The sequence below is a fragment of the Topomyia yanbarensis genome, chromosome 2, assembly GCF_030247195.1.
Source record: "Topomyia yanbarensis strain Yona2022 chromosome 2, ASM3024719v1, whole genome shotgun sequence".
In the NCBI taxonomy this organism is placed as follows: domain Eukaryota; kingdom Metazoa; phylum Arthropoda; class Insecta; order Diptera; family Culicidae; genus Topomyia; species Topomyia yanbarensis.
Genome location: NC_080671.1, coordinates 216,541,667 through 216,556,383, shown reverse-complemented (window position 1 = coordinate 216,556,383; position 14,717 = coordinate 216,541,667). Strand labels below are relative to the sequence as shown.

Here is a 14,717-nt window from a genome sequence, read left to right as displayed (position 1 = left end):
TTTTCTCTTCAAAACGGTATATCTCAGGATGGGCTCATATTATATTGGGACGATAAGTGTTTTTTATGTAAAAATGTTTGTGGAACGCGATGGCATTAAAATTTTCAAAATTTAAATATTGAAATTAAAATATTGAGAGAAAAATTTTTAATATTTAACTGAACTTTTAATATTTAACTGAAAAAATTGAAAAAAATAATATTTTTATAGACTCCCTGAACAATTTTCTACAAAAGCCATCTTGTGGTTTGATTCTTGAGTAAATAGAACCGGAGATATGATCAAAAGAAAATCAAGGGTTTTGGCAATTTTCCAAAACGGGGGGTGCTCCCATTACCCGAGGGGTGGTTCAATTGACACAAAAAATTGGGTTTTTATATATTGGCCCTAGATGAACAATTCCTCCAAATTTTGTTCAAATCCGTGAAGATCGATTTCAAGTTTGCATCTTTTTTTGATCACTTCGCGTGGAATGACCCATATGGGACTATTTATATGGATGTTGAAACAATGAGAACTGAATCGTAGTCTATTCGAATACATCTAAACGTGCCAGATTCCTTCAAGTTTAGATTTGGGTGGTTCAACAATTTTAAGAAACGGTACGGGATACGTAAAGTGAAACTGTGTAGAGAAAAATTATCCGCTAATGCCATACCATTTGACCGAATGCGTTGAACAAAGATGGCAACCGCTGCTCTAACCAACGGCTTCAAATGAGTGGTATGAAAATAGAAACATGGCAAAAATAGGCTCATTACCCCAATATAATTTATTCTTTTTGACTAACTTTAACTTTTTATTACTTTTTGTTTATAGAAATACATGGATGAATGCTTTAATGTAATCTTTTGTTTTGAATATATCACGCTTCAAATATATCACGCTAAAATACAGACCGACCGTGATATAATCGAAACATTACTGTATAATCAATCCTCATGAAACTTTGCTGAAGACACCTAATCACGAAAACATCAACGAGGGCTAAACATACTTTTGTTCACTATTTTTCAGTTTAGGATCAAGGTGGTCTCGCCCGAATTGACCGTTGTTTTTAAAATGTTCGTGGAAATTTTATGGTTTTTTAATGACAAAAACCATTTTAGTGCATTTTATATACCTGTCGCTATTGATAAAAATGATTCCAACATATATTGCATAGTTTACTTTGATGCAGGTTTGAATCTTCTCTTCCGAAATTACCCTATTTTGCAATGCGTTTTGTATAGGAATATGCATAATGTTTAAAGCAATGACTAAAAACTACGCATTTCTCGGTTGTTACAACGCAATTTTTTAGCTTTTCGATGAAACCAAAAACAAAAGGCCTCATAACTCATTAACTATGTTCATGGTAGGTGCATCTGCATTTTCATGTACACGGCATATCAACAATTCGTTTTCCGCAATATGTACTTCTAAGATTGCTTTCTGCCTCGGTACGCCAATTCGATCTACATCACCATTTCTGAACAATTTCCATCCAGCTTCACACAAACTATTCTCCCCGCCCCCAACAGTCTATCATAACAGCTAAAAATATTTGCTCGGGTTTTTAATTTCGAATGATGTTAAAAATCCGTAAACCGCTTAAAGACGCAAATCTAATAAAATTGCTGGTTGTGTTGTTATTCCGTGTGGGATAGGAATGAAAAATAATGAAAACCTTACATGCAGCTTCCATTCTAAATCGTTCCATATTACGCACCGTACTGGGCTATACTAATGTAGAGAACACGACATTCACACAAAAACTGCTCTCTTTGACTGTATCGACCTGTCGGCTCTACAACCAGGAGTGATAGAAATGTTACGCAAAAAACAACCCGAGGCTGTCATCGCACATTAGTTACAGTTGGAAACCAGAGTGTATGTAAGGAGAGTGAAGACAACTGTCATGATTATCCGTCAGTGATATTCCAAACGAACAAACGACCTGTCAAAATACATGAATTTGACTCGTTTGGAATGACACTGACAAATAATAATTGTTCCAATTTTGACAGTGTCGTCACTCTCCCTATATGCACTCAGTTGGAAACGAATGCGCAAACTGTCGTGTGTGGTACGAGACGGCAACGTTGCAAGTCGCATAACAGTTTTACTGACGGCTGTGGTGGTTGATTCGGTAATGATACTGTCGAAGCGAAAAGCAGATGACAACCTCTAAAATACTGTCGCGAGGCAGTACTGTTGGAACCCCTGCATTAATTAGTTTTAGCCTCAAGCAAAAACAGCACATAAATTTGTAGGTGTGGATCCTAAATATTGTAAATGTTATTTTCCACAACAAAGATTGTAGTATGATTCATATTTGGGTTTATCAAAATATTAAGAAAGTTCAGTCGTTCACATTTACAAGGACGTAATGGTCTTATACAAAACAATCTAAAAAACTACAAGGGCAGCCCTATGGGGTTGCAGCCCTATGGGGTTGCACGAACTGTAGCCGTAGGACTATACTACTTAATGTAAAACATTTATTTTCTTAGTACTTAGTGTGTGGGAAAAAAACACCCGGACCGGTGAAGAAAAATCAACTTTTAGACAATATAATATCATCTCCTGTATATATACAGAAAAAATGTTCATAAAAAAAAAAAATCTCCTGTATAGACCAAGCTTTCTAGTTGCTCTCAAACAGATCCTAAAAGTTCAAACACCCATGGATAACCCCAAGTTTGTAGATGTGTTTCGATGCCACAGGATTGAAAAATGGTTAATATTACGTCATGAAAATTCAATTCTTCCGTGACAATTTTTTTTGCCTGCAAAATGCCCTGTGTGTATGCAAAGCTCATGATTTGTTGGGATATTTGCATTGATCGGAAAATGCTTTCCAACGCTGCGCATTGCATACATACAGGACATTTTGCCGGTCACCAGAAGCTGTTCATTTTACCACCGCCACATGTTCATTTTACCCACTCGCTATAAACATGTCTTATTTTTGGACATGTTTAGAAATCAAGAATCATGTTTGAAAAAATGTGTTTATGACGAAGTATTTTTACCAGGTATGTACAAAACATGTCTAACAAGAAACATATAAGGTTATTGTAATATCTCATTCACTTATTAGTTAGAAAATAATGACTTTGCTTAACGTGTTCATTTTACCGCCAGTTCCCCTACCTACCAATACATTCGCCCCAAACATTGAACCCAAGCGCACAATGCAAAATGAGTCAACGCTGATGATGATGATGGGTAGAGCGAAAGAGACAACTAGTACCACCACGACACTATTAGTGCATTTCACCAAAATTCCACGCGGCCTTTCCCGATTGAAAGGAACGGCCGCGCTTAGCCCATCTGTCATATCGTGATTTTGCATAGCGAAGGGCTGAATGATAACACATTTTGTACCAAAAAACAGCCCTGCGTTATGCAACACTTTGTGTAGGTTGATTATACCAGTTGCAAGTGGGGCCAAATTCACCAAGTTCCGTAAAATTCCTTTTCAATTACAGAATTGATAAAATTGCTTAGATGAGCTAAACTAATTAATCAAATTCTGTTTTAAAAACTGTCCTTGCGTTTAAACCAAAATGGTAAGCTTATTACCACCACTACATTACTTAATTTCAAGCGCAAATAGCAAATACATGTGCTAGTTAAACCAAAAATTTACTGGCAACATTGCAGCGGCATTTAGGAAGCAGCTGGAGCGGTCGCCTGTTGGACGACACAGGGTAGCGTCCCTCCACAGCCAGTGTAACGGACTGCTACACTGCCGCTAGAAGCATAATTGTCCCATGCGTATAGGGATTCCCATAGCACATGGGACTGTTATGCTTCTAGCGGCAGTACACTGGCTGTAAAAAACACAGCGCAGTGATCTGCTTCGCCAGCCGTTCAACAGGGAACTGAGCGTGTCTGGCCAAGTCCGTTCTTTAAATAGTCGATGATGACGTCATTCATAGAAGCGTTGCGCGCTAGGTACACCAATCCGTCGTACAGGGCTTGGGAAGCGCTATCTTCTGTGTGTTAATGCGCGATATTTTGACAAGGTTGTATATTATTTAATTTTTTAATGCTATGATGTCAAAAATCTTTGGGTTAATCTATTGGAATCTATTCTTAGAAGTATTTCGGGGCGATTTGTGCAAAAAAATCGAAAATTTGTCGTGAGATTGCTGAATTATATGCGTTTAAAATTGGACCACTTTTCGTTACATACCATTTTTGTAGAATTTGCAGAGTGCACCCCCATATCGAAAACAAAGACGTAGTCCTACGTCAAAAGGCACTGGGGAGTACACAAGCCCCCCCCCCCTCTTCTTTTCATTTTCTGACTACGTCTATGTTATGCAGCAATTCATTCTGAACATATTATACAAAGGTACCAAGTCTCTGCGATGAATATATTCTCATTTACTTCAGTTTTACATTTCTTACAAAAGAAATGTATAGGATTCGCTCCAACTTTGAAAACTTTTTTAATGTCGATGTCACCGTACTGGCAGTGTTGGAAAAAATAATAAATTTCTGCATTTAGATTGTAACATAAGTTTTAAAATCGTTGTAACTATTTTTTAAAGGCTCGTAGCTAGTTACCGTCTTCTACAAAGTTGTTAAACAAGGTTTGAACTATTGTTTTAACTATTATTTACTGGTTTTTCATATTGAGTGAAACAGCAATCTTTCTTAACGTAAATGCAGAATAATTGATTTCCCCATATAAAATCCCATACAAACTTTGAACGCAATGCGCAAACCCGGGAAGCAATCAACCGCTACCAAATTTTGCACAAGCATTTGGGACCACAAAATGAACTCAAAAAGAGCTGTGCCCGCTAGTTTTAATCATTTTGAAGTTTTCCCATACATCCGCAAGCCACTCTAATGTATACATCAATTCATGAACCCACACCCTGATCCTCTCCCATGGCGTTTTTGTGGTCTGCATGGACCCATTATCTCCCATTATCTCTTCTGTCATCGGCCTTGGACTGACTTGTGCTCTCATTGCCGCACCAAACGCTGTAAAATGAAAATGAAATTTGTTCCAACCCCAAAACTTTTAGCAATTAATTGTTAAAAGAAGACTACACGCAGAAAAATAATTTTTAATGTCAAATAATATGAGGGTGGAAATAATAAATTTACCAAGTTGTTCTGTGTTCAATAAAAAATACATGTTTATATAAATAAAACAATTGTTGAAATAATTCTGAAGAATTTATTGGATCAAACATGAAAAATAGTTGGACCAACAAAATTTTTTATTGATTTTATCATAACAACAATCGAAACAACAAACAACTTTGTTGAATCAATGAGCTCATTTTGTTGAATAAAACTAACAAAATATTTGGATCAATGCATGTCAAATGGTCAATACAAAAAAACATTTTTGTTAAATCAAATAATATCTTTTATTGTTTTAAACATAACAAATATTTGAATCAATGCATAGCATATATCAGGAATCAGCATATATTGAAGCAAAACCAATTTTATTGTATATAAAATATGCCTATTCTTTAATAGGAACCAAAGGCCAACTGTCATGGTGACAAATTTAGAACAAACCATTACTCGCTGACAACAGATAACATCAGTACAAATGAACCTCACAAAGTAAATACTTGCCATTGACTTATTGGCCTTTCTCTAAAAACAAGCTACAAACGCATTAATTTTACGCAGTCAAATCATTCTGGAACCGCTTCGGAATTCTGAATGGATGCAGTATGGCCCAGTGAAACCCATTTCGGGATCTGTTAGGAATTCTGAATGGATTCATTATGAGTTCCAGCTCAAAGGCAACAACCGATTCCGACTCAATCGTTTGTTGCATTTGAGCGAGAATCCATAAGGGATTCCAAACCTGTTCCGGAGTAGGTTTGCTTGGAACGAAATGAAATTTTATTACATGCAGCGCATACGATTCCAATCACCGTCCCTTTATGTAGTACCTTTTGCCGTGCGCGTGGTTTATTCCAGATATGCGCTATAATGTAGTGCTTCAGAGTCTCAGCTTTTCCAAAAAGATTGCAGAAGGCGCACGAATACGCTGTGTCTTCCTGTTGGACCAGAGATGGTGAAGTACAGGAAACTGCCCTCTCGAACGGGTATTATTTATCTCTAGTGCGGTGACGTGTTTTCAGTTCTGCGATTGTCGTTTTTAAGCCAAACAGGGTGTTTTGTTTGAGTCCTGGAATAGAGGAAGGCACCATAAAACGCACCGTGTGCATTCGACTTAATTTATTCACTAACATTTGTGCGACATCATGATTATTTTCAAGCTGCACTTGCGCCCTTCGAGTCCGGAAAATCTGAGCACTATAAGAATTTACCGAAATCTGAATTCCCTGATTTAAAAATAGCGAATTTCTCCAGCATTGACGCACGTGGAAAGTTTTCTTCTTCGTAGCAACTTTCATTTTTTATTTGTTTCAATTCAACAAGGACTGTTGATGTAATGCATTCAGTCCTTTTGAATCAATTAGCTGCATGCTTTTGTTAGAATCACTGATTTGTTTGGAACAAACAATAATTTTGTCGATCTTCGAAAAGCACAGATAACAAAACTTGTAAGATTGATTCAAAAGATATTTTGGTTGATCAAACCAAAAAATTAAGTTTGGTTTAATAAATTCCTTGGTTCACAATAAAGAATTTGTATCGATTAAAAATGAAGAAATAATTTATAGAATCAAACATGCACAATTCTTTTGCGTGTAAAGGAGGAGGTAAAAATCGAAGCTACTTCGTACGTTGGTCGATTGCTGTAGTTCTAAAGAAACGGAAAAACTTTGGTCTTTGGCCATGGATCCTTTGCACAAAAACGCGTAATCGAAAAATTGCTACACTATATGGCGATAAATTCATTTGAAAATATTTTTTGTGCTTAACAATGGGTCGAGACCGTAAGGCTGAAATTTATCACGCCACATCGCTTTGTCATGCTGTCCGACTTCGCTGCCGCTCAGTCGGACTTAAATTAGGGATAGCCCCTATGTTTCAGTATACCGGGCAAACGAGTGGATTACAGGTTTGATTGCACCCTTCGATAGCAAGATCAAAACCACCTCGTCCGTCTGTTTCTCAGCGAATCCTTGGACTCGACTATGCGACAAAGCCGCATCACACTACCTTCACCCTTAACGTCACTTTCTCATGAGCAATGCCATTGTTAGAAAGGTAAGTGGGAACAACTTATTTTTCCAGTTTAAACTACTTTAAAGCTTTCCCCCCGAATTTTTTCATTGCTTGTTATAAAATAGGCCATTTAGAACCATTTCCAAAAGAAATTAACCCTCTTTTCAAAAATGCCGCGAATCGGAACAATTACCGCGAGCGTGGCGTTAGTGATGAGAATTTGATACAGAGCTAAATGCGTTACTTAGTTTCCGCACCCACCCGAAAACGTTACCGTCTTTTTAATCTCATGTAAACCAAAACAAACAAAATGGGCCGGAAATGTGAAATTCATTCTTGTCGAAGTGCCCAAGGCGGGAGTTGTTCACATTCATTTCTTAAGTTACAACACGATGCCGATCGGCGAGTAAGCACATAATAGGATGTTAGTAATTGATTCGGTGTATAGAATCTAACTAGATGTATGCAATGGATTAGAATTTGTTGGTCCCCGGAACTGCTGGAGAAATTGGCGGCGTGCAGGTGCTACGAAAACTAGAGATACGTTCAGACCATTTTCAATCAGGCTTGTGATAGGGTCCAACGGCGTGACGCCACCGGTCAGATATGTCGCTTATGCCGCCGCCGATTAAAAATGCATCGGCGCACACCTCTAGCACGGACGCCAATATTCTTTCATACATACTTTCATGCTTTTTTGACCTGAGCTAAGGCATATGTCGACAGGTTACCATAATATTGTTAATAAACAAATACAAATACAAACAATTCAAATGCGAGCATTGACACTTGTCCGGGACGGTGCCGGACAAATGTAAATTCTCGCATTTGATTTGTATGAAAGAATATTGGTGTCCGTGCACGGAACTGAACCGACACTGAAGCGAATCGGATAGGTGTAAATAAACTTTTCAACCAAAGTTTGGTAAACTGAAACAATAAGTTGTGCTTAATAACACTCATAACAATGACTGTGCTGTAACAAGTGAGCTTATGCTGCGGAGCTAGCGTGATGCGGCTTGGCTGCATATCCGAAGCGGCGCAAAGCCGTTTAGGTTCCGTTGGATGAGGCGTTGAGCAACCCGTGATCCTCTCGTTTGCCCGGTTTACTCAAACATAGTGGCTATAGCTAGTTTAAAGCCGACTGAGCGGCAGCGAAGTAGAAAGCGATTTGGCGTAGCCAAATCCACATCGCTTTCTAGTGCACTGTCCGACTTCGCTACCGCTCAGTCGGCTTTTAACTAGCTATAGTACCTATGTTTGAGTAAATCGAGCAAACGAGAGGATCACAGTTTTAAACTCCGGCGACGGGTTGATCAACGCCTCGTCCACCGAACACTAGGCCACATCGCTTTCTGGTACACTGTGGCTTTAAACTACCCAAGTAACCACTAAGCTGTAAAAATGGCATCCATTTGGGCCTATAGCCGGGTATAGAACAAGGGTAACTGAGCTTATAGGTATTATATTGTACATGAGTGCTGTTCAAAAGCCACTTTTGGCGAAATATTCGGCTGATATACAGCTTGCTCCCACTTTTGCACCGCGCCTATGGAAGAATATCAAAACAGTTTCGGTAGAACCCACTGGTTGAAAAACAAAAACAAAATGAAAATGGAGGAAACGTTGTTTTCTTTCTTTCTATCCTTCATGATCTATCTGCCACATGTGTTTGACTTTTTTCAATACAGCGTTTGATCCAGGCTCGAACTTATGCTTCTAGAAGCTATGGGTACTAAATTGTTCCAGTGCACTTCCTGTTTGATCCATTTGGGCATTTGGTTATATGAATGATATTTGTCGTTCTTAAATCGAACGATTTTTGTTTTGATTAGAAGTTGATTTCACTCACTGACGAACAGAAGCTTTTGGGAATATTTTATTTTTCAAATTACCTCCCTTCCTACATTAAACTAAAATTTATTCATCGCAGTTTCCTATCATTTTATGGATCATTGATTTGGTTCCCTTTAATTTGTTTGTGACAAATCTCCGAAGCCGATAAGCTTTTTCTTGTGCTTACAAAGTGCGCCATATAATTTTTGTTTTGATTTGGACTTCATTGTTTTAGATTAATAGAAATGTCAACCATTAACGGCATCGCTGACTACATTTGCAAAGCTGATATACTTACAGCTTATAAACATTTTTGAAGCCCATATAAAGCTTATAAACATTGGACAGCTCTTATATAGTCAATATGCTGCTTACTTTAGTGCTTAGTGGTTTGCTGGGTAGCTTCAGCCCATATGTTTGAGCAAACCGGGCAAACGAGAGGATCACAGGTTTGCTTGTAATTTCAACGACGGGTTAATCAACAACTCGTCCAACGCAACCCCAGCGGTTTTGCGCCGCTTCGGATCCGTGGCCTCGGATATGCGGCCAAATTGCATCACACTAGCTCCGCAACATAAGCTTACTTGTTCAAGCAGTGTCATTGTTATGAGCGTTTTTAAGCACAACTTATTTTTCAGTTTACCAACTTTGGTTGAAAATTTTACATTAAATTTTCCTGACGGCGCCGGTGGTTGAGTGGTAAGCGAGACCGCCACTCATTCCAGTTAGTCTGTGTCAATCCCAGCCGAGGTCGTTGAGATTTTTCTGAGGTGAAAAAATCTGTGGCCACGTCTTCCTTCGGAAGGGAAGTAAAGCCGTTGGTCCCCGGTCCATGAGTTGATGGATCGATATCTTGTCCAGATAGTTGAGTCACCTCTCTAGCGTCGGTAAAGAAGAAGTAGATCCAACTTCTATACTTATTAACAAATATCCTCCTCCCGTGATACTTGTGGAGTGCGCAGTAGTATATACGGCCTCTAGCAAAAGCAAGTATCGGACTAATAATTCCTTCCCTTTCCCTCTGCGATCTACGTTCGGGCCTGGCCGGCGCCGGTATTGATCAATAGACACTTTAGGATTACCAGGAGTTGCACATTGAAAAATGTTTCGCTACTCCCAAGCATAATTATCTACTGATTCCCTGTGCAACTTCAGCTAGTCCAGATCGATAACGGAGTAGCAGCCAGGGGTGGTCGCACAAGCTCTCAAGCTGAAATTTCACATTAAATTTTCCACTCTCGGATTCGGTTTATTTAGGTTAAGATAACACCGTTTTGGCCAAAAAAACGCAATAAAATTGGACCTCGATCACTAAAGGCTCTATACTAGACGAATACCGCCCATTTTTATGAATATCTCACTAAGCTAGCATATTCTTAAACAAAAGAAGTGCCTAAAGTAAACAATTACCAAAGTATATCGCCCTGATTATTTTTATGGAGACATTCCGGAGCAGGTTCCCGTGGGTCCAAATTCATTTTTTTAATTGCCATAGGGTCCCGTAACAATAAATAAGACAATTTGAAGAGTTTTGATGCTCATATTGCTAGGAAATTATTAAAATTTACAAATCATACCCTAGTAATGGAACATCACGCCGGAAAATCCATTACCACCAATTACCAAGCACCAGATTACCAAGGATTACCAAGCACCAGATCCATTCATCCTGTTCAATTTTACAAATCAAAAAGTGGACGAGTGCCTGAATCCAACAAATCTAAAAGTTTCCAAATCTGATAAAGGAAGCCACAGCTATGAGCATTTCAATTTGTGGGTACCCGGGTACCCACGTTGGCCTGTTAAAGGTGTTTTTTCTGTTGGACACATAACAGTTAAACAAAGAAAATACAGTGTCGACAATTGAATTTTGAATCTAATTTGAGCAAGCGATATCGCAGAATCATTTAGATTTTTTGAGTTGCAAAGTCGCCTGCCGCATGAAAAACATGACCTGAAAAAGTTTTCACTGCTAGGTTCACGTAATAAAATTACAAATAAAAGACTTACTTCATATAAATTTGTATCGCCCTTTTCACAAATTTGGTTTTGATTTCATTGAACACAATAACCTGCTAGTAATCAGGTTTTGTAATTTTATTAAGCACGATAACCTGCTAGTAGAACTATAAACCAACAAATTTCAGTGGCAGAATAGCAGCAATTAGTCCTTTTCGAAAAAAATATGGATAAGGTAGAAAAAATTAATGGATTCTTGATTTTATGGCATTTTCGTTTTAGCATTGTGCACCACCAATGTAGTCGGTACTATATGTACTCGCATTTAGAATTTTCTTTTTTGCTTTTCACCGGTGTAGCAGCACGTAGAAACAGAAACGCTATTAGTAATTTGCATCCTAACCAACACTTTCAACAGTATGGGAATAATAACATCACAACTCACCTACCTAGATCGAGATTGCGAAATCAATCTAACGCGAATTTAGCACCAAATTCTTCCCTGTTAAAGCACATTGCTTTTTTACACTGGACAACACTCCACACTATTCAATGAAATGGATGTCAATATATATATACGTTATTCAAATTTAATTCACAACCAAACATGCCGACGGCAGCCATTTTGCCCATTGAAATATAATTTTCTCAACAAAAAAAATCTGCCATTAACCTGAAATTCTGGGAAACTATGCATTCGTGATGCAACGGGGCAAAAAATATTCCATTTATAATACTATATCCTTTATTTCGATACCTGAATTAGGCTGAAAACTCATTTGGCTGAATATGCTAACACCATTCCAAACACTTCATAATTATCCGTACACAAATATTATTCTAACGTACATAATTCAGCGTTATCTATAACACTATTCTTCTAAATCATTACGACTTTATGGTTAACAATACTTCATTAATCGATTTTACACAAAATCATCGAATAGCCAAATCATAAATTCATTGTTTTTTTATTGATACACATCACTTCCACTGCGTACTTCTTTGACAAAATGGCTAATTTTTTCATTTGTGAAGTGAAGCCCGCGCATTGAGTGGGCAGGGTGGCCAGATAGGATTCCATAATATCGGTAGGGTAACTAAAAGTTTATCGGTAGTTATCGGTAGGCAGGGTTGTTTCCCAAAAACGAAGTGTTAACATAGTAGATACAGAACACTAGATTAGGATTGTCGCTGGCATCAGTGGTAGGAACATCTTTGTTTGGATTCCGGGATATACCTGTCAAATGGGTCAAATAAAAAAAGCAAAAAAAATAATCCTCTATCGTCGTTTCATAGCGACTAATCATTTTTGTTTTTTTTTAGCCAGCAAAACAATGGCCATTCTTGGCTTATGTGTTTTCACTAATTGGAATGCACAAATTGTCTAAACTTGTACTGAATTTTGATAAATTTTCATTTCCTTGTGTGGTATATGCAAACTCTTTCATTTCATAACAATAACAGTCGAAAATTTACACCGAGAAAATTCGTTATATTGAATATATTGATTTCACACATATTTTTTTGCAATTTGTAGTAGCAGATAAAAATTACCTGTCAAGCATAGATATCATGTGAAGATTAATGAAATTATAATAGTATGCCACATAGAAATTTGTTACATAGCAGATATCACATCAATTCTCTGTTTGCCTCTCGTTTATTCTGTTGCAAATTTTATGCATTGGACGTTTTCGGTCTTGAATGCATAAAAATGACAGCGGAATAAACTAGACTGAATTGAAAAATAGGCAAACTCAATTTGAAGTTCAACTAGTTTTTGGTTAAAAGCAGGCCATATTTTTCTGCGTGTACCAAAAGCGCGGACCAAAGACTTTTACTAGAGAGACTTTCGATACTTTGACAGATATATACCGGAAGCAAAACAAACATGTTCCGAGGCGAAAACAATGGGAACACCAGCGACAATCCTAATCTAGTGTTCTGTATCTACTGTTGACATGGAATTGTTAAATACTGAAAACACAGATCTCAGACCAAATCCAACCCAAAAAATGAATGTTGAGTAGGATGTGTCCAAAATCAATAAAAATTGGTAGTTTTCGGTAGGTATTACAAAATATCGCTAGTTTTGCCTTGGTCATCTGTGAATCGGTAGTGAAGACCAAAATCGGTAGGACTACCGATAAATCGGTAGGTCTGGCCACCCTGAGTGGGATATATTCGTATACACGCCACCGAAAAACTACCTAAAATTGAGTACTTTTGACTCAATCTCGTGGTATCGTGCAGGAAGGTAAAATCGACATAGATTTTTCATTAGGGCTTAAATTGCAAATGTAAACAAACTGCGTTTTCGCTATTATGCCATTATGCGACTAAAATACTACAAAATTGAGTTGAAAATTAGTTAAAATAGTTCATAGATCGATTGATAATTAAAGAAAACAAAACGGCGAAACAATCATTTTCTTCGAGATTTCGACTTAGGCCCTTCTTCTCATATGGAATATAAAGGCTAAACTAACATTTTTTGACAGAGCAGGGGCGAATGGTTATTATTCACAAAATTATTCTGTAAACGGCGGTTCTATTATATAAATGATAATCAATATCTACTGTGATCATGTCTACTCGGTGGTTGTTGCACATAAACATTCGAATATGTCGATATTTTCATGAAATTTGAAGAAAAGATGCACGCGCCCTTTCATTTGCATTGGGTTTCTATGCGCCCAATTGCTGAGCCCCATTAAAAAATATTCTGTCAAGCTCGCCCATTTACCCAGCCCTACCCAGCAAGACAGAGTCAGTTTAGCCCATTTACCGCGCCCTTCTGAAAATTATATTCACGGTTTAGCCCTTTCGCAAATGGTGGTTGCTGAAGGGCGAAATCACGACTGGAATGCAAATTGGGCGTAAGCATTCTTTTAGTTTCTACCCACTAAAAACACATAGGAATCAAATTCTTTGTTATATTGTTATAAGGTTTAACCAAAGATGCTTTAAAAAAACATGGTAATAAAATAATTTATACCTACAATAAAAGTTACATTTAAAAAAGCATCGCCGAATATTGAAACTGATTTTTCTCCATTTGAGCACATTGCGACTTAGGCCCTAATGAAAAATCTGTGTCGAAAATAGGTAAACCGTGTTGAAGCTAGTTGCCATCTGAGTGCATATAAGGAGAGTGACGACACTGTCAAAATTGGAACAATTATTATTTGTCAGTGTCATTCCAAACGAGTCAAATTCATGTATTTTGACAGGTCGTTTGTTCGTTTGGAATATCACTGACGGATAATCATGACAGTTGTCTTCACTCTCCTTACATACACTCTGGTTGCCATTTAATACGGCAAAAATAATAACTCAACCTTGAGTTTAATTTACTTAAATTTAAGTTGAATTTACCTAATTTTGAGTATACCCCAAACAACTTAAAAGTACCTTACTGCACGGAAGACCTCGACTGAGTCGAATCTCTCGTTTTGTTTTTGACAACACTAATAAGTGCGAAAGCGACGCACAGCTCAAAAGTAATTTAAGTTAAAAGAACTTATTCTGTATAGGTTATTTACTGGTAGCGTGTACACGCTTACCAGCCGTAACCTAATTTTGGGTAGAAACCTACCCAAAACGGACTAAATTGCATCTCCTCAATTTTGGGTAACACGTCATGATTTAAAATTTGAGTACCAAACGGCGATCTCAAATTTTGGGTAGTGTAGTTACTACTAAAAGTTTGAGTACTCAGTATATAAATCAAAATTTGGGTACTGAACTGCCAACTCAGACTGTACCCACTGAGACGTCCAAAAAATTGTTTCAAAATCGTTCAA

General features: G+C 37.6%; 1 protein-coding gene across 11 annotated transcripts in view; it reads right to left on the bottom strand.

The window, feature by feature from the left end:
• The window catches only part of LOC131682902 (histone acetyltransferase KAT6A), a 418,542-nt gene extending 406,602 nt beyond the window's left edge, over positions 1-11,940 (bottom strand). For 2 of the 11 annotated variants that reach the window (XM_058964703.1, XM_058964713.1), the window contains exon 1: positions 11,358-11,940. The gene's annotated coding sequence lies outside the window, so the exon portion shown is untranslated. Of the gene's footprint in view, positions 1-5,927; positions 6,167-11,353 lie in introns of all 11 variants that reach the window. The other 9 variants (XM_058964705.1, XM_058964706.1, XM_058964708.1 and 6 more) reach the window with 9 other exon arrangements.
• Between the last annotated feature and the right edge of the window lie 2,777 nt (positions 11,941-14,717).